The sequence below is a fragment of the Coturnix japonica genome, chromosome 2 (genome assembly GCF_054131305.1).
Source record: "Coturnix japonica strain WE chromosome 2, WE-NBRP24, whole genome shotgun sequence".
Taxonomy (NCBI): Eukaryota; Metazoa; Chordata; class Aves; order Galliformes; family Phasianidae; genus Coturnix; species Coturnix japonica.
The window spans coordinates 37828334-37850229 of NC_140664.1; the positions used below are offsets into that span (position 1 = coordinate 37828334).

Consider the following 21896-nt stretch of genomic DNA (forward strand, 5'->3'; position numbering starts at 1 on the left):
GCTGATGGTCCAAATACGAGCATAGAACTTTAAAAGATTTCACAATGAAGACTGGCTAAAAATCACTTTGAGATCTAGATTAGAGTGTGTGCTGTACAGCATGTTACCTTACATATGTATCAGTGACACTATTACTCTAATATGTGTATCACACACTGTAAGACAGAGTCACAGATATATAAGACTTGAAAGCAAATAAGTATCAGATAAATGCACCTGGTAAAGCAGTTGAAATGTCACAGTAAAGCAGTACTCCTGAGCAATTACAACTTGAGTCACCTGTAAGTCTCCAAGAACTGGCACACAGAAATATTTGTACCACTTTTATGAGGATTCTCTAGCTTACCTCAAGTAGGAATATGAAGATTCTCAGCTAATTCTCAGTAAAAGGCAAAGGAAAAAGAGAGAGCCCCAGTGCACATCTACACACCTGAATTTGAAGAGCAATAGTTGGCTGGTTGACTTCCACAGCAGCCACCCATATCTTTTGGCTTAACACCTCCAATATCTCAAATCAGGTGAAGAGATTGTGTCTTCACTGCCATTCCTGAATCAATGCTTTGTTTACTTCAGAAAGTGGGAAAAATATGGAAGTGTCATTTTCTTCCTACAAGTATAAGGCTAGCACATGTCAACACGTATTTAGACATGGAATAAAAAACAACCTCTGCAAGGTTCAGAGCTCTGTCTTTTCGTTTTCAAATGTGTGAAAAGCTCAAAGCTGGGAAGGTAACACTGAAATAATACAACCCACTTTGGCTTCCAGGCAGAGCATTTAAAAATAAACTTTTAGTGTCCTTCAAGATACCATTAAACATTTTGTCTTTATTTTTCCTCTTCCTAAAGTAAAAATATTTGTGATATTTGTCCTTCAGATTGAACTCCATAGCTAGTGGGACTTTAAAGAATTGCAAACCACTTCTTCTTAAACCTGTAAGCAAACTATTTGCATTCCAATCAAAAAATGTACATGTTACACATGAAGCAACTAAAAATACCGAGCAAGTTGTGATTTCCTAAAGCGTTCGCTGTATGGGGCCACCAACTCCTTCTCAAGACTACAAGTAACTTGAAGAAAAATATTTTAACTGAGACACCAGCAGCAGGGGGTCTTGCTCTGAAAGCTGTGCTCAGCACTTGAGAAGCTGGAGGGAAGAGGAAAAATTCAAGCTGAAAGAGCATCAGCAACAATAGCTCTGAAGGAAGTGCACAGAACATCTCTACATTGCTTGCTGCACAAATCCAGGGAGCATGGCTATACTTCCCAAAAGCCAAAGTGCAAGTGTGGGCTTCTACTGGGACAATTCTATCTTCGTCCCTTTAGCAACTATATTAATTGGAAATGCTACCACTCAGCAGAGGTGCTTGATACACTGCTGTCTAGTCATTACTTTTGCAGCAACAAAAGGCCAGTAAAGTCAATCATAATGGCCCAAAAACACTGTGTCATTTTCTATTACCCACCCCAAATCACCAGATGCATTTGTGTATATGCTTAAACTACTCTGGAAGATCTCCTTACCCCAGTTGACAAAAACAGTAATTTCACTTTAGCCAGTAAGATGGGTGAGATGTTGTAACAGTTGGTCTACATTCTTGTTTTCTTTTAAAACTTATCTTAAAAATCTAAAGACACACACACTCCAAGGGTCATTTTCTAGGACACCACATAGGGCAACGCTGTTCTGAAGCAGGATTTAGCTTTCTACTTCCTAAAAGCCTAAGCTGTTTATCTACATTGCTAGTTCAATTATTTAAACTCCAGTTCATATAGTATTTTCTGTTCAGAGCACAGTGCTTTGACTACAAAGACCTGCCAATGCACGATCACTCCTCTCATATAAGCAGAAGGGAACAAAAGCTAAAGCAAGCCTTTAGAATCATAGAATTACCCAGGTTGGAAAAGACCTTGAAGATCATCAAGTCCAATCGCAGCCTAATCATAGTACCCTGACTCTAAAAACCCTACACTAAATCATATCCCTGAGCACCACATCCAAACAGCTCTTAAACACAACCAGGGATGGCGATTCAACCACCTCCCTGGGGAGCCTATTCCAGTACCTAACTACCCTTTCTGTAAAGAAGTGCTTCCTAATATCCAACCTAAACTTGCCCTGGTGCAACTTGAGACCCTTGTCCCGTCACTTGTTACTAGTAAGAAGAGACTTGCCTCACTCTCACTGTAAGAGGCATCAGTAGGTACCCGGTCTTTTTTCTAGAGTTACTAATTCATTAAAAGAAAGTTAGATGCAAATTATAAATGTTAAAATAAGGCAAAAATTCACTCTGTTCTGAAAATGCAGCATGTAAACAAACACAGCTGTGTTATATTACAACATAAGATGATTTTGTCCCAGCAGAAAGGGGAACATAACCAAGATTCTGACAAAAATTTGTGTTTCCTTGTAGAAAAGATTATTTCTCAGTTCTGAATTCATTTGTAAGGACAATTTTAAAATGCATCATTTAAGCCCTGGTTTCCAAAATGCTGACTTGTGATTTCCATTGGAGCTACTGCAATTCAGAGCATTAATGTAACTATAGCACATACCAGGACTTTGGGATAAAAACTCTTCTGAGATGTTTATTGACATCTGCTACAGCCAAATGTTAACTTGGAAATAGACATTTTAAATGCATTTTCCCCCCAGACTGCCAAAAGCAAATGGATTCTCTTATGTATTAATCACTCAGGAGGGAGAGGAGCTGAGTTTCTAGATCAGAAGTCAAGACTGTCAATTTACAAGAGCACCACTGAACTAGTGGGGGTTTTTCTCTGCTATTTTTACTGTTATAAGTCCTGGAAAATCATGTAGCTACAGCCAAATGTAAGTACTACTATCACTGAAATGCACTTATACAAGGAATACAAAGTCTACCCTGAGCAAAATAGCAAATTTTATAGCCATGTTTAGACTACCTGGTGAGACAACCAGTTCTTGAGGAAGTGCCCCAGAAACACCACAATGAACAAAGGCGTGTGTGTACACATCTGCATTCCAAACACAAGCATCTTACAATTATTTGTTCAAGTATAAGCAATCCTGCCATCCACATTTGGGAAATATCATATTTTTTCTCACCAGTTCCAGGTTTGACAGTAATATACACCTAATGCCAGCCTTCCTCTGAGCAAACTGGGACAACTATAAAAGCTCTCCTGAATTCACTTCTCTTTTTGCAGAATAGAAGCTATGGTTACTTTCACTAACTTCTGTGCAAGGCAGTCCTATTTCATCAGAAATCTTACCAAATCATGAAAGAACAGGATACACAGAAAGCAGAAGCATGAACCTACATATCTGCTCCCCCTTGCCACCAGAAGCAGTCTCCACACCACTCCATATAGGCTGCACATGCAGGACTTGCACAGCAGCTAACATCACATCTGAAGGGCTGCAGAAACATACCACACAAGGAGCAAAAGCAGCAATGTTTTCCCACAATGAAAACCACAAAGCTTTAGGCCAACATCTCAAGGGCTCCAATAGTTACAAGTGACACCATACTGTTAAACTAGGACTCAGAGGACACTGAAGTAATGACAGTAAGTCAGTTCAGGAGAGGAACAGTATTTGCTGTAGATGGCAACCATCACCAGAAGAGTCTGCTCATAGCTAATGAAGTAATATTTTACCAGATAATTTCTAAGTGAAGGAGACTTTAAAACATAACCCTGAGAGACATGGGGAAATCCCTCTTTCAGTTATAGTAGAAGAAAGCCCAGCAGTCAAAGATTTACTTTAAAAATAAGTGTATGAGGTTTATGAACCACTGCCTGATCGTGCAAGGCTTAGCAATAAAATGCCTGGTGGTGTAAGCAGAGGACTGAGTCAGAAAGCCTGCTGTTTAAGACTGGTTCTAACATCAGTTCCTTGGGATCACCAGATCTTGGGATACATTGTTGAAGACAGAATTTGCAGAAGTGACTCAACTGGATCTGACAAACTTGGCTCTCAGGCTTATTTATTACAAGTCCTGGGCACCGACTCCCCTTTAGGAACACTGAGCACCACAGATGCTCTGCGTCCAAGGGCAAGGGAAACATCCATAAAGTGTCTACATTTGAATTTGCAGATATTCAAATTGAAAAGTCTTTTGGAAATCTTCAATTGTTTAAATCTTCAAAATAGGAGACTGGTGATGGTTCTGTTAACTTGACAGAGAACACAAGAGAAATACTTTAAAGCATTCTACACACTTAAATACATACGCTTATCTCCAGCTATAAAAGCTGAAGGACTCAGACTCCAAAAGGCACTCTGGCAGCATTTAAACATTGAAGTCCAAGAGCTCAGTCACATCTTCCACTCTTGCTCACAAAGCCCCCAGACAAACCCAGCTTTGTCAGTGCTCAGTATTTCTAGGTTTCCTTAGAGCGCTGCTTCTTGTCATAGGCAGCTTCAATGTAACTCCACTGGCTGCTTGGCTTAGATCACACTTCAGGCTATGAGAGCAGAATTGGTACTTCTATACCTAAAGCCTGGCTAGGAATCAGTAGGTATGTTTACATTCTGCAGAGATTTCAGCTCACAGCATGCGACATGTATTTGCATTAAAAAGCACATGCATGATAGCAAACATCTCTCTTCTGCAGCTGCCCAGACATTTCAGTTTAAGCAATGAGGAACCTAAACTCTATCAAGACACTTTGTAGCTTCAGAGAGTTTAAACTCGCCCTCTTGGGAAAGTGTTCGATCCAACAAAAGCAATAAAGGAGCTCATTTCTAATTCTCTCTTGATAGCTGGACCACTGTGAGTGGGGGAAAAAAAGAAAGAAAATAGTCATAATGTCTTCAAGAGAACCAGAGTGTGCTTTCAGGAAAACACTTGGAAACATAGAACAGAACTGTCGAGACTGTGTTCCAGTCCCTGCTCCAGATAAAATGCAGGAACACCGGGGAGCTTAAGTGTTCCTTGATCTGAAAGGCAGTAGCTGTGAATCCTGGCGTTTTGCACTTAAGCTCTCTCCTGTTCATTGTATACAGAACACAGGAATCTAAATTTAAGAGCTATTCCACAGGCCAGCACTTAGATTCCTGTAATTCTGGCTCAATGATCAGCCACAGCACAGAAATCAGCCCGTTTGTGTCTGGCTCCAAACATGCTGCAGCATTTTTTGGAATTCCAGACAACTCCCAGAAGGCAAATCTCCCAAAGCCAACGATCATCATAGCAAACATGCTATAATCCCATCCTCTCTAGCTGCCTAACCAGACTGAACTTAATCAAGCTTGGAATTTTACAATGACACAGCATGACCAAGCACAATTTCAAAGTATTTCCATTTGCTCGTTATTTAAGTCCCCATCCACTTCTATACTTCCTCGATTGAGGGAGGGTAGAAATTCAAGCTGTGAAGACAACACTGGATTTTGTAATGCATTCAGGACGTCAGAAAAAAAAAAAAAAGAAAAAAAAAAAGTGAAATACATCAAAGTGGTCACAGAAGTTAGAACTCAATAGGAAGTTGTTTCTTGAAAGGAAATTGCAAATTTCAGTCAAAGAGGAAGATGGAGAGTTAGAATTAACAAACTGTTCCAAAAGGTTCAGGAAATAGGAAGGGTTTGAGAAGATTACATGAAGAAATTGCGTGTGATCACACCGGCTCAACTTAGGACGATGTAAATATCTTAATATGCCCCCTATTAAGCAAAAAAAAACCAGCCACAAACAAACAATCTCCCTTCAAGCTGCATGTTTCCGAAAGGCCACAGAAGCTCTCCTACAAGTCATCACATTCAGACCTATTTACCAGTGCCATAGGCTAGGTGCAGACATCTTAAAACTGTCCAGTACAACATATTTATATTATGCACTAATTCAGTTATAATGGAATACATACAAATATGCTTAAAATCAGAACTCTTCCTATTTTGTTTAAACTCTCCCTATCAATCACAACTTTCCAGCATTCAACTATTTAGCCTTGTCTGAAGACAGAGGATTATTTTAATCTACATTCAGCCAAGAACAAAGTAAACAGTAACATGATTTAGCCAGTCACCAGCTTGACCTATGTTAATATCTTATGTTTAAATAGCAAGTACCTCACAACAAGCACACACAAGGGGTACCAGGACAGAAAGATCTTCAGTCTGTCCTAAACAGTCATTCTTACATCTTACTGAAAAACATTCCTTTGCAGCTGGGGAAGAGGTGCATGCTTGTAGAGTCATTCAATGTAGCAGTAAAATAGAAAGGCTACCAACTTGCAACCATCTTCTCTAGTACCTGGCCAGCAACAAGAGATTTACTTTGCCTTTTGTGAACCAAAACATTAAGCAGTTTCTCAATCTGTGTTCAGCTATGACTATCCATGCACTCTACAGGCAAATCCCTTCTAAATGCCTTGTTACTGTACCTGAACGTAACTTGGGATATGCACAGTTCAGAGATGCAGCTTTTACTGGTGAACTACATGTACACACCATGGTAGTGTAGATTTGGTACAATTACATCACACACATTATCTTGGTATCCAGGCAGCAGCAGCTCCACCAACTGAGCTCAAGGCCAAGCCATCAACAGTTGTGCTGAATGCAGTTGTCTGCACATTTTTACAAAGGCTTTCTCATTTATTGCGTTTGTTTTAATTCACTGCCCTTATCTTAACACTCTACCAACATCCCTATGCAATGTTTGTGTACTCAGTAAGTTGTGAGAAAACGTACAGTAACAGGTAACAAACTATAGCCTTGCCATCACTGTTTTGCAAAAACAATACTTCAGATCTTTTGCTCCTGATAGAGTAAATTAGACAGTGCTTAATTAAGCTCAAAAACTCATGTGCACATATCTTAGATTTGCCTTTTGAATTCTAGGCCTCTCAGCATGTGATGCCACTACACAACCCTAAGGTCTTTCTGACCATCTGGTATAACATTCTCAGAAATTTTCAGTTTTTTCCCCAGCTGCATTTAACCTTTTAGTTCAAAATTAGCCTAGAATAGTTGCACTTCATTTCTGTTGTCAACTTCAACATGTGCCACCTTGTGAAACCTATAGACTCGGTTCTGTTTGACAGAACTGCCATTTTGATGTCACTCCTTCTTCACTATTTGTTATCTGTTCCTCTTCAGCTTTTTTTCCCCATTTTCTTTGCACAGAAAGATTGAAAATACTCATTATCAGACAAATCATGAAACAGAGCATAAGCAAATGCTGGAAGTTACTGTATTTCAGACTAGAGCAAAAGAATCAGTATTAAAATAGCTGCTAGCACAATTAAGGTCTGCAAGAAACAACATCTACTATGCTTTATTATAAGGACAGGATTAGCACAGGGCAGGGTGGGGGGAAGAAGTTGTAAGTTACAAAAACCATATGGCCCATAACCCATTTTTGCTTCTGAGAATGGATTCCAATATGCCAAAAAATTAGAATACTAGAATTAACTTGCTCAAAGTGGTATAGACAGTAGCTGAGCTGTGTCTTTGAGGGGCTGAAGGGGTAAAACTTGCCCAGAAAAGAGGATTTCTGTAGGCTATGCCTTGAGAAATTTGCTTTCCACAACCATTAGCCTCTCAAAAGCTTAAGTAGTTTGGATGGACCAAAAATCCCTCCCCACACCTTTAGAACTACATCTACTTCCAAACAGGTCAACAGCAGAAGAAATCCACTGAATGTAGGCAAAAAGATTGGATACAGCAAGGAAAAAAAAAAAACCAAACACCACACAACAAAGGTAGAAAAAGGAATTTACATGAGCATCTCGTTTTCCCTCACTACCACCCCCAAAAATAAATCACACAGCCACACATACTCCTGTACAGTGGCTTTAACACGCAGAGTGATTAGAGGTGATGATGATGACTACAGGCCATACTATGCATCTTTAGATGCTCTTCAGTTCAGCACTGAGGGGCCAAATGGGGTTGCCGTGTATCTAAAATATTTCACTCTGATTAAAGGTATAATTATATAGTTAGTCATAATAGCTGCCATACTTTAAAGAAACCCACCTCTCCTTCAGGGGAAGGGAAGGAAATTATGCTACTTTATTCATCCAAACACACTCTCAGTTATATTCAAATTCAACATGCAGACTAGATAAATACAGTGACACACAGCCACAAACGCTTAGTAATCCAAGATAGAACAAGGAGATGAATCTTAACCTATAATCTTCACGAAGGGAAACTAAATCTTATGATTAAGAGTTCTGTCATATCTGCACAGGTATCAAGGGAGGCTGTGTTTTCTTCTCAACTGTCATAAGGAATTCATGCTGTTTTCAAGGTCTGAAAATGAGCTGAGCCACTGCAAACATGCAGTTTGACACAGGGCTTAAGGGATTTACTTGTTCATACAGTTAGCACATAACTTTATTCCATGAATACCCACATATATTTTGCAGGGAGGAATAGGCTGAGTCTAAGAATCTTACTCCACATAAACAACATAAATCTTTTTTCTTCTCATCTTATTCTCAGCCCTGAAAAAGACCTCCTCTGTTACTGCTACCTTCCCCAAGTCATCACTGCAGGTCCACAGAAATGATTTTTGTCTAGGAAGGGTTCCCTTGGCTTAGGCCACCTTCCATATAAATATAATTGACTACAAAGAAGCTACTATCGACAGGCAAAGAAAGATGAGAGAAAGTAATTTCTGTGTCTTTTAAACTAGCACTTCTGGCTACAGAGGAGATAGGGAAAAAAACAATACGCACTTTTGCCAGATATTTTTTTTTATTGACACACAAAGTCCAAGTTTAACACCACTCTGGCAATTCAGAGAGCCCTCCACAGTGAGCGCTGTCTGGAGACCCTCCAGGAGGCTTAGTTTCCTGACACAACAAATGGAGACACAACACAGATCCAGCTCACTTGAACCCAGACGAGGTGAGGCAGTCTACGCAATGTCCTGATCCACAGCAGCCTCGGCCCCCACACTGAACGACAGAATTGGGTTGGAAAAAAGCATTATGTTTCAAGGGAGAGAGCAAGGGGGAGGGTGGGAAGCACAAGAGAAGAAACTCACTGTCCTTGCTGATGAAGTTTCCAGTTATCTACATGGATACTCTTTACTTTCTGAAAACTCTCCTTCTGGAATAAAGTTTTTGAATATTTGGTGTGCATTCAACAACTTTGGACCAATCTACTGAATTTTACTGATTAACCCTCCTACCCAGCCCCCCACTTATTCTTTTTTTTTTATTAAGTATTCCAAAATAGCACTGATAACCAAATAGTTCAGTGACTGAACATACACTCCCCATACTAATTGCCCGATGAGGGAGACTGCTGACCGAAACCTAGGAAAGGCACCACATTCCACATCATTTGCTAGATAACACAAATATAAATCATCTTCATGCACGCATTGGTTTTTAATAACCATCCTTAGCTCAACATAGCTCAGTGGTCAGGTCCCAGGAATAACTTTGAGTTCCATCACCTATATTCCTTTTTAAGCATTCTTGCAAGTGATTCACAAGTGCCACCACCACAATTCCCTGATCCAGGTTCCCAAATCTTTTAAAAGGTCTCAGCTATTAAGTTCTTCCACAGTTGATAATGGAGGGCATGAAAAGGTTAACAAAGTTGCCTTGTTTGTTTCCTTGCATCAGTAGAACAACAAAAACATAAACCAAGATACGCTGAAAAGCAATAAAGTTACAAAACAACATATAATAGCTTTATGGGAAAGAAGGATGGGAATTTTTTTTTTTTCCACATTTCACACCATTTCCTTCCCCCACACACCCATTTGGGTGAGGTAGCAAGCAAGAGAGTTTCTTTTCTTTTTGCCCCGAAACATACTTTAAGTAATTGCAAGTGAGTGACACCTAGTGATGAACACAAATCTGATCATCCTCCACTCTCCCACACAGAGAAGATAAGGCAGCAAGCACCAACAGGTAACCTAAGAGTGGGTGTTGAATCATGGGAACCTGACACTGCTATGTTTCTCTCCCTTAAAAGCCAAACATCAAGTGAGCCAAGACATAGAATTTTGAAGCACAGCTAAAAAGAAAGGATAAATAAAATGGCTAACCTGTCTAGGTAAGAGACACTCAAAATATACAAAAATTATGACCTGTAAAGAGAATAGGGAAGCGAATTTAAAGTTAATCCCTTCTCTCCATAAACATCAGTTTTCCCCAGAGATCTCACCCTTAATCAAAAAAATCCCAGAAGCAAATGGAAGAATGGGTTTCTCATCAAATACTAAAACATCAACAGTTGTCTTAGAGACCTCTTGCTGATGTCGTCTCTGGCACTGCAACTACCATCCTGTTGTGGGGATTTTATGAGCTTGTCAAAGACTCTTATTTTGCCAGTAGTTCCAAAATTGTTGCTCACAGAGCAGTTACTGGAAGTGAAGGGGAGGGGATCTAGTGTGATTTGTGGTAGGGTTACAGGAAGGAAAAGTGTGCGACTATGCAAAGTAGCAACAACGCAGTCCCTGAAAGGGAAGTTGGAATAAAAGAGGCAGACAAAACCAACCTGACTTTTCAACACCGTAACATGAGACGATTCAGTGTATGGGAAGCACATCCTGAAGAAAGGATTTCTTTAATTAGTGCATTTAAGAGGAGCTTAAAGCTCACAGAACTTAGAGAGCAAGACAAAGATTCCTGTAGGAAAGGGAAGCAATTAACCTAGCAGAGTCACTGAAGTTTTCATGCACTACATGTCCTATCATCTATTTTTGTCATGAGCAGGATTTTGTCACTGGAACCTCAGAGGCAGCTCCTGTTTTAAAGGCAAAATAGACCAATTAAAAATCATCCCAAGGCTAGGAGTAAAAAATAATCATCACAGGCACAGAGATGGGAACACACAAAACACTGCAGCTTGCAGATCTTGTTCTGCTCTATAACCCTATGACCAAAGTCATTTTTCTCTCCTCACAGATATACATAAGAATATGGGCTTTTATTTTTCCTCTCTTTCCTTAACTCCTTACTCAAACATAAAAGACAATTCAAAAGCCCGAACAACTTAAAAACCTGAAATCCTGAACACTTTGGAAAACTAACACAACAGAGCCCCCTATCATGAGAAGGCAGGACTAACACTGCTCACAGAGAGCGAGCCTACACTGAAACTTATTTGAATGAACTTGACCCAGCTTGGCTTCAGGCCAGTGCTCAACGTCACGAAATGACTTAACAGAACACAGTGTTCCTGGCACAGGCACAAAAATGTGTTGAAATCCATGCCGGGGAAAGAAAAAAAACTCAGTGTATGTTTCAAATTAATAAAGGAAAATGGTAATAGAAAGATAATAAAGACAATGACAGCATTAGATGCATTTTACAATACATTTGCTGCTTTTCTCTCCCAGTTTAGTTTGATCATTCCCTCATTTATCATAAGCTGAGTGCATGGACAGTTCTCCCTGTGCCAAGCCCTTCCCTGTCTAAATCCCAGCCTACGCGCTCTCCCTCTCACCTCTCCCATTACTGTACCTGGAAAATTCCAGCACACCTTTCAGCTAGCAAAGGACGGGAGTGACAAGTTATAAAGCCAGAGCTGCTCATGACTCACTTCCTCTCCAGAGCTTCAAGTAGAGGCGACCCTGTAGGTATATCTCATGCAATGCTTCTATTCAGGACAATCTGTTATAAAGTTATGTCATTCACACAGGGATTAGGCTAATGCTCTGCCATGGGATGAAAAGCAAACAAGTAGAAAGACAGGTAAAATAAACTTGGTGAACCATGAACTTGATGTACTTCCTCCACATAACACTAGGAAAAGCTCAATAACATCCATATTTCCTCTCTCCCTCAGGACGGCCCCTCTTCCTCTCCAAAGCCTTGTATCAGACCCATTTCCTCTTTCCTTCTGTTAGCTCTTCTCTCTCCTACACCTCAGCCTAAAATGATCAAGGTATTTGATGTACACAGATGTAGAACGAAAGCCAGTTCACAGATGAGTACTGAGAGAGCTTTCCTCAGACACTTCCTTAGGGCCCATTCCTACCATCTGGGAATGACCCCACCAATGTCCTGACAGTACAAGCCTACAACAGCACCTTCCAGCCAGGCCGTAACTGAAAAGCAGGAAGATGGATCTGGATTCACACTTAGAACCTTCTGCACACACAGCTTCAGCCCAGCATGGGTCCAAACAGACAGATCCACATGAGAGAGCAAGGCAAACATGGAGCCTACCTGGGCCGTCCACTAAAGGTGTTTCTACCACTTCAGTACACACCTGAAAAGCAGTTAACAGCTGGTGCTGTGCCCCAGCACCCTTCACCCACCTGCTGAAAGAGGGCAACATTCTTGTTTTACTGGAGAATCTGCAGCAAAGCAAGACAGACATGCACCAAGGAGATGACCCATATTTCTGGCAAGGCCCTCCAACATCAGGAATATGGGAAGGCTGCTCTCATTTTTATCTTCTCTACATACTGCAAGGTACTACTACAAGAATGGCTAAAATCTGCTAACCAAAGAGATAATAAAAGTTGCATAAGAATTTACTGGGTCCCTGCTTAGTATCATAGAAAACTCTTTCTGAAGTCCTTTTCTCTGATCCAGAATCCTACTTGTGACTTGCAATTTGTATTTTATTAGCTATAACTCTATAGTGATTGGGAAAAGAATTCTGCTTGAATGCCTGAAAGATGAAAAAAGAAAGACGTTATGTCCTTGATGTTTTGAAGTTGTATTTTTCGTGCTCAAAACACGATTTTCTGAATAACTGCATCCTAAAGTAAACACAAATCTAGAAAGGCATGAGAAATACACTTCTTGAACCATTTTACCTTACCTCTTGTGTAGGATATATATATATATATATATATATATATATATATACACACACACACACACACATATATGTATATATACACATACACATTGAAGATAAATTCACACATTGGAGAAAAACAACCAGATGTTGGACAAAGGGAGGTAGACAAAGAGCGAATAATTTTAAAGCTCCCAATGAACAGCTAACGATCATTTGACAGGGCCAAACATTAGTGACAGTCTTCATAGGAGAAACCACAGCAGAGGTAATTTTTCATCTCCTGTTTTTATGACAGTTCCACTGCAGAATGAAAAGGGTAACTGTAGTAGCAGCGTAGATGAGTGAATTCATCCTTTGATTAATCAAAAGAAGGGAAGGCATTTAAATAAGAAATACGCAGATGGCTGATGCTACAGATGACAGGGAATTAATATCATGAAAGGTAAAATAAATTACTAACAATGTGCCTTGACTCCATAGGTTATCTTTAAAAATCCCTAGGGAAGGCATAGAAAGATTTCAAGATAAACAAATATGTGAACACTGTTCAGTGTCAAAGCAGTTACTTTCCCATTGCCCTCCAAGCACATCCAGAACCACCACCTTGCAGAGGAGATGGGGGAAGGCTTTCATAGAAGAGGGGAGCTCCACAGTAGTCTCATGTTTACAAAGGAGTTTACTGGGTTGTCAAGGAGAGAATAAACCAGCAACCCCCCTCCACAACACAATTTGAATACGCACAAATTTGTCACAAAATTACAGACTAGTTCCCTGCCAAATTTTGAAGGCCTGCCCTCATGCCCTTCCCTCTCTCCTAATTGGGCTTGGCAAGGAGTCCCGAGATACTGTTAAGTCTGAAAGTTTGCTTGAGAACCAGATCCACAGGTTAGTGAAGTTTTCTCGAGCCACTCCCAGCTGGCAAGTGGGCAAACCACAGGGAGACTGCCAGCATCTCCAAGGAGGGCAAAGTTGAAGGGAGGATGTGACACACTTACCACAATCACGCAAGCTCCTCGTCTTAATCACACGCAACATGGCATGTAACCTCTAAGCAAATGCACGAAGGCCATCAGCTCCAGAAGCGCGACATTAATTTATTTTGTTAAACTACATATTCAAACAGATTGCTGCTTCTTACACTCTTCAAGACTATGAATGGGATATTTAGGAAAAAAGAGCTGAGATTTCCTCCATTTGGAAGATGAAGTAACAAGTCCTCTTATTTTGCAGCAGGACACAAAAGCCAGCAAGGCCTGTGCTCCATTGCCCTCCTCCTAAACCACCTCATCGCTCTGGAACACCAAGTATTTCAGTTTGTTAAACACTGGAATATTTTCATTTGTGGTTGTGAGAATCTCAAATGACTGGATGCAATTTGCTTAGCCAGGACCAAAGGCAGAGTAACACATTCCTTGATTTCAGCACATACTGTTTGAATTCAAACTTTCAATTGCACCGCGCTATTAATGTTTTTATTTAACACACAAAAGCAAATCTGACCTTCCCACCAATAACTTGAACAGCAGAGCCCCATTTTCAAAGCACAGTCGAGTGCTGAGCCACAAACACTCCTCCTGTCATTTCCAGCTATAAAGATAGGAAAGTAACCATATCAGCACGAGACTACAGCCATATGTACATACCTGCCAGGTAAGAAAAAACTAGGTGAGAAATACATTATTTTCTTAAATACAACATAATCAATTTAAAAGAGTAGACTCATTCTCCTTAAAAAGAAGGGTTAACAAAGCTCAGATCCTCAACAAGAGCAATTCCTTCTTGCTCTGTTGACCCGTCAATTTACTCATTTGAAAGTTGGGCCATTTCATAATAATAAAATAAAGATCACCTACTGGATTTACAGTAATGTTGCAGAACTTGACAATAACATGTTTGCCTACTTTCTCCTCCCCCATTTTTCAACAGTTATAGTATCTCTCAATGGGGACAGAGAAAAGAATCTGGGACAGACCCACAGCAGCAGGGAGACGTAAGTGCAGAAGCAGCCCAGAAATATGACTTCAGAGGAACAGGAAGCACAGTATCACATGAGATACAATCACAACCATAGGCAAGTGTAAGCAGGATAATGCCAGAATTAAGTTTGCGCTGCTTTTGCTACCATCTGGAATAATGGAAGTCAAAGCACTTTAACTCTATTATTCTTTAATATTACACAAATTGTTAACCCTCCTAACACCCTGGTCTAGAAATGATCACTGGAAGCAGGAAATAGGTGAAAAAACATTTAGCCAGCTGTGGGAGAACTCAACAGCATTTGTGATCTATTTTTACAATAAAGGTAGACAGACTTCACCTTACTGTGCACAGACAACATGACCATTCAAATTATTAAATAAGTTTAAACCATTTGCAGTGAAGGAGATGATGCCCACTGCCAGCTAAACACAGGGTCACAGTTCTGGGCTGTTTAAAAGCTATGGGTTGAGAGGGTGGGTGGTTTTGTCTTTTGTCTCCCAACCTTTACCCCCACCCCCTAAAACCAGTGCAGGTTGTCTTATTTTTCCTAAGCCTAAGACAGACACACATAGTACTGAATATATTTCAACCCCAGTAGTACCATAATAGGACAGATCAGGCCTCTGGATGCTATACAGACTTTCACAGTGCTAAAACAAATTTATTATTAAATCTTCAATTTCATTCTCATTTTTGTTAATTCCTTTATGTCACACCATATGATTTCCTTAACATTACCTTATTCTTTCATGCTGTTACTTTGCTTTCATTCATTCTCTGCTTAGAGTTTTAGCAAGTATTCATTTTCCACAGTATCATTTCTACTCTTTACAACAGCACACAGCTAAGCACAAATCAAAACCAAACTCCTTTCCAACTCCTTCCAGTGCTGTTTGCTTAGACTTCTTCATAATTAATCTGATTTAGCAAAAACTTAAGCATTATTCCTTATGGAAACAGAATATATTGGGATTAAAATCTGTCAGAGAGAGACTGAGGCACCAGGTATGAAGTTTCAGTTTCACTAATATAAGCAAACCTATCAGATCCTCTCTGCATTTTAGATATACACAACGAACCAGAACTTCCTTCTGCTTTAATCCCATAAACACTGGCAGAATGCCACCAAAGATAATATGCTAACCAGACTCTGGAAGCTGAGGACTTAAATGCACAATAAAGCAGCAATTAAAAAACTGTGGAGCTCAAGGAAAAAAAAAGTAACAACAGCAAGAATGAATCAGATCACAGCTTTGCTGAAATCAGCATCCTATCTGCAGCCTATTCAAGACACGAAGAGAAGAACAAGTACAAAACACGTTAACATTTCCTTCCTGCTATGGTGAAGAGATTTGTACTCATCTGTAATTTCAGAACTTCTTCAGGTAGCAATGCTATTAACATTTGGGTATCTCCTTTAGAAGATATCATTCATTCATCACAGTTCACATACTCCCCCCTTCCCCGCCCTCCCCCCAACAACCACAAGCTGCATTGCCATTCACAGAATCACAGAATGACCCGGGTTGGAAGGGACCTCAAGGATCATGTAGTTCCAACGCTCCTGCCTGGCAAGGCCACCAAACATACACCTTTACTAGATCAGGTTGCCCAGAGCCCCGTCCAACCTGGTATTGAACACCTCCAAGGACGGGGCATCCACAACCTCCCTGGGCAGCCTGTTCCAGGGCCTAACCACTCTCCTAGTGAAGAACTTCCCCCTGACATCCAACCTAAATCTTCCCTCTTTTAACTTAAAACCATTTCCCCATGTCCTGCTATTATCAGCCCTTTCGAAGAGTTTACTCCCCTCCTGGGATTAAGTTCCCTTCAGGTACTGAAAGGCTGCAATGAGGTCACCCCGCAACCTTCTCTTCTCCAGGCTGAACAAACCCAACTCCCTCAGCCTGTCCTCATAGGGGAGGTGCTCCAGCCCCCTGATCATCTTCGTTTCTCTTCCCTTCTCTTTAAACCAGGAGAGCAGTTCTGCTAAGAGGCAGACCTTCAACTGGCTGAACGCTTGTCTATACCATGACTTCTGACTGTTCAGAGAGTCTGGAGAATGTACGACAAAACTTCCACCACCATCCAAAAATGGTCACAAAGTAATTGGTGGCAATTAAGAAACAGTGTAGCATCAAGGTTCATGCATGCAATACACAGAATTTAAGAATTTTTGCCTCTTCACAGTCTAATTTCTGAAGCCATAATGTATAAGCAAGGTCTGCAATAAACCACGATTTAAAAATGCACACATGCCAATGTGAGATTGCTCACAGTAGTTGCTAGGTTATACAATGAAAAGTGATAGAGTATTTTAAATATTCCTGTCTTACTTCATTATTTTAATTCATCCACTGACTTGCACAGCTTAAGAGTGGTGTAAAAGCTATGTTACCTTTTAATACTGTGTAAAATCATGTTTTAAATTCCCCCTTCAGTATTTTTTCCATTGAGCTTCCAACACACCACTGCTATGATGTTAACCTAAAGACTCCTAAGCATCCATACACACAATGGGTACCAAGGAGGTTCATGCAATACTTTTCACTTGGTGACGAATCAACTCATCAACTGAAGTGGTTAGATACTAAGTCTTTATATTTAAAGCCCCTACACAAGAGAAAAGCAATCTCAGAATTTCTAAGTCACAAGAGATATAAACCACGGCATATGCCACAAGTTTAGCTCTACTGTTTGCACAGGGAAAAAAAATGTGGAAAACAAATGTCAAGTGCATCTAAAGGTTAAAAATAGATGGACATCAACATGGTCTTCTTTCCCCCTCTCCAGATTTGTTTATTGTAAAAACAACGATTTTGTATTTGTTCAATGAGCTGAACAGCAGGTTATAAGATTGTCAGCTTTTCTTTTTAGGCACAAGAGTGGCAATTATTCCTATTTCAGTTCCTCATTGCACTAATATTCCAGCCCTTCAAAAAGCTGACATACGTGGATATTTTTCAATTTATCTTCCCCTCACAAGCCACGTAAGCATAACATATCTTTCTTTATCAGAGTATCTCACAGTATCACAGTCTCATGTGGGTTGGAAGGGACCTTAGAGATCATCGAGTCCAACCTCCCGGAATTTGAGCCTCCTGTGTAGCAGAGCGGCACTTCTACCACTTGCGCCACAGGGGGGATTCAAACCTGGGCCTCCGCTGTTGCAAGCGGCACTTTTACCATTGCGCCACCTTTACCTCCTCTTCCAGTAACTACAGGCTCACGACAAACTTCCCTAGCATGGAGTTGCCTTGACTTGACTGATTGAAGTACATACCACCACACAATAGCTTCCCTTCTTCCAGTCTGTGGCTTCAACTAGAGGCCAAATCTTTGTATTTAATTCCTAACAGACTTCTTTTTCCACAACTTTTATCCAACTAGTTTTGAACCCATATAATCTTTCAGCATACGCAACACCCTATGGCATGGAGTTTAAAGCTTAGTCTCATGTAGTGAGATGAATAACCTCCTTCTATATCTCAAGCCAACCCGCTAGTCTCACCTGATGTCTCCTAGCTCTACACAACAGCCAGTAATTTCATTTACTATCTACTTGCTATTCATGGGCTTCAACACTGTCCACAGCAACCTCCTTCAGGCTGAAGGTTTTTATTATGCCAAATTTCTTCCCATGCAAAAAACATTTCATACACCTGATCACTATTCCCAACCATCGCTGAACCTTTCCTATTTCCACTACACTTTCTTCCCTCTGCAAAAATGTGAGAACCAAAACTACTTCCCACAAACACAGCTAATGGGGAAACTTAGTGGATTTTCTTTAAAGCAACTTTTCTGAGCACCTAAACTCCCAACAAAACCCTTTTCCTGTCCATGATTACTATATGTGAAGCTGTTCTCCCCATAGCATTCACCTTAATATACAGGCAGTTCCAGTCCGCTTTCTTCACTTAGCTGCTCCATGCATTACAAATGAGCCATGAAAGGGTCCACAAAACTCAAGTCATTTCCTTTCAGAAAGGCATCAAGCCTCTCAACAGCCCTCTGGAATACATAACAAGCAAAAACAGGGCTTTTCTGCACTAATGCAATGATGAGAAAGAGATACATAGAGGAACAAAACAATCATATGCAGAACACTGGAAGCTGCAACAACAGCACTGCCTTGACAAAGTACCTTATGTGCAGAGCTGTTGTAGCTACCCCTTTTTGAAGGGCTGCTACCAGATGAGAGTAGTGTTGAGGGAGAACTAAATGGTTGTATTAAGCAAGAGAGAGACCTGGTGAACTGAAACTGAGCAACAGGGGGTGAACGGGGACAAGTGAATGAAACAGCGACAGAGTTGGGACGAGACTGAGTGGGTGGAGAATGACTGGGACCGGGTCAAAAAGCATGTCCACTGTGTTGGGATTGAGCAGCCAACAAAGGGTGAGGTTCAGCATTGCCATGTGTTCAATAACTGCAGATAAGGTTGAGCCAAAGTTGGGAGTAGTAAGAAGAGGCATTTTTAAAGACATGAAATTTTCACTCCTAACATTTATGAATGAATAATCATTTCATTTTGGTGGAGTTACCATGTCTGAAGGCCTTTAAGAAGCATGTAAACGTGGCGCTGAGGCACATGGGTTAGCAGACACAGTGATAGCTGAACTGGATGATCTTTATGGTCTTTCCCAACCTTATCATTCTACAAGCTTATTTTCAAAGAGACCAGGGACAAAGGCAGTTCTCAAGCAATCAGAGTTGCTAGCCCTGGTCTGGAGGCAAAGAGTGACATGTTAAAGAGAAAAAATGTGGGGGCAGGGTTATATGCAGCTGGTCTATCTATAGCGTGTGCTGAAAGATTCTTGCAAAGTCCTCCAGCGTTTTAGGAATTTGGAGTTCCAGCCCATCTCTACAGGACTTGCCAGCAGAAAGGGTTAATCAGTCACCAGGGTTATTAGGCTGGAATGCAAGTGTCCTGATAACAAAAGATCTGTAAATCTGAATTGTCATCTACAGATGATTCAGACGTTTGTCTAGAAACTGTTTATCACAAAGCAAGAGCAACAGAACATGACACAGACCCTGCCAAACTGGCTATGAGAAACATGAGGACCTCACCGCACCCCAGTACAATTTCAGTGTCCCCAGAAAAGCCAACCTCTCCCCAGAGTTCCCACTTCAACATTTCTTAAACATTGTTATAAACATTCTCAGCTCACTCTATTTGTTCTGAGCTCATTTACTGCTTTCTTATCTATCCAACACACTTCCACATCATGGAAAGAGCCAGGAACAAATGTCCTGCTCCTCCATACCATAAAACTGCATTCTTTCCAATCAAAAGACACGTGACATGAACAGTAAAATAATTAAACCTCAAAAAAGTACATAATGAAAAAGCCCTACAGAATTGCCTTCTACCATGAAGGAAGAAAGCAGATACACAACATGTTCATCCATTAAACAGAAGGAGAAACACAGCCACTGGGGCTTTTAACTGTTGTCTAGACTTTGGATTCCTGTATTCTCCAAGCTATTCTAGATTTATTTCAGACCTTCAACATGCAGTAGATTTTATCAGAAGCCCTTATTACAAGAACAGTTACATTTTTGTGAAAAGTGAAATTAAACACTTAATATCAAAGTAGAGCGATAATTGGATGACTTTGATACACCTCATAATTGACTTATTCTCCCAGTAACTGGATGATCTTGGACATGTAACACCTTATTTTTACTTACCAGTCATTCCATACATAGAATTACACAAGCTTTATTTATTTTTAAGATAGACACACACCTGCCTTTCTTGTACTGCTGTGACAAGCCCCTACATCAGCAAGGTTTAGCTTGAGAACAGACGTTGGCTGTGGAAGCATGAGGTACAAGTTTTTTTCCCCATTGGACATAAGAAACATATCTGGTGGTAAAACAGTGGTTTTACTTTCTCTGATGCATTTGGTTCTTCATCTGATGCAATGATTTGGCACAATGGGTAATAGAAAAAGTCATGGAAACAGAATAAAATTATTTTCTAGACAAAGCAACAACCCACAGGACAGATTAAAACAAAGGAGCTGCTAATTGAATAAAGGAGTTGTTAACAGAGTTCTAACATTTTTTAGACACGGTTATTAAATTCAGTATGCAGTACACAGACTTTCTGCGGATGGAAACAAAATTCGAAGCATTTGTCAACCTACTTTGTTATGATTTCTTTCTAGAACCACAGTACAGTTATCAGAACAAACAACTAAGACTGATTCTCTGTATTCCACTACAATTCCTCTCCCCTCCCCCCCACCAATATCCCTCAGAAGGGATTTCAAACCAATTCAACCCAACCTCCCATCTAGCCTGAGCAGTCCCAAGGCAAATTGTGAAAAATTAGTTTGGAAGACAATTTTAGACAAAACAAAAAAAAACAGCAACTTTCCCCACTGTCCTCATGGATCTTTGCAGAGCTCAAAACTACTAGCAAATTGTCCATAACAGAGTCTTATCTGAGGTGGGAGACAAGTAAGACAAAGGACTTCAAACTCCTACTGATGTTGTTAGCTCTCCTGTCTTTCTCTGCTTCCAGAGGACAGCACAGTGTACGACCTTCTCTTTCCTACAGCTGCCCCTAGCACAAGCACCAGACTACAAAAGGGATGAGACGCGCTGTCTTTGCTTCACCTCCTGAAACCAAGGTCAGGACTCCAACAGAGCAAACATCTACCTCCTTGCTTCTCCCTAAAGCTCCTGAAGACTCTGCAGTGCTCTTGACTGTCTGAGTACTGAGCAGTGCCAGGCCTGAGAAAACCCAGATCCCTCCCACGGAATGCAGCCACAGGAAAACCATCAGGCCACTGCAGTCTTCTTAAAGAAAGAAGGGAATACGGTAAAGAAGAGGAGCATTTGATACATATAAGCAGAGATAGCAATGCTGTCAACTGCACTTAAAGCTGTTGCTCTCCAGAGCTGTGCAAGAAAGAAGATGTTGCTCAGCTGAAGGCCTAACTTAAACAAAGCAGAGGAGTTGGATTAGCATACACAAACAGCCCAGTGTTTGAAACAACATAAAAATACAGTCTTGGAATGACAGCACAGGCAGCAGGATCTAAAGTCTGTTTATGTCACTGTGGTAACTTCTGCAATTCATCAGATTTCATACACCCAGGATGGTGGAATACAGGCCTCTCATATACTTAGTTAAGAAGACACACAGGAAGTTTCACAAACTAAGCCCAAAGTCCTGCTGC

The 21896-nt window shown here is 40.6% G+C and overlaps 1 protein-coding gene and 1 long non-coding RNA gene across 5 annotated transcripts in view; both read right to left on the bottom strand.

The window, feature by feature from the left end:
- Positions 1-21896, bottom strand: part of SPIDR (scaffold protein involved in DNA repair) — a 180221-nt gene that overhangs the window by 145776 nt on the left and 12549 nt on the right. The window lies entirely within an intron of this gene.
- Positions 8675-10560, bottom strand: LOC146761776 (uncharacterized). The gene is made up of 3 exons (XR_014942547.1): positions 10455-10560; positions 8986-9050; positions 8675-8896 (listed from the first exon to the last, which is right to left on the bottom strand). It is a non-coding gene; the product is annotated as an uncharacterized LOC146761776 (long non-coding RNA).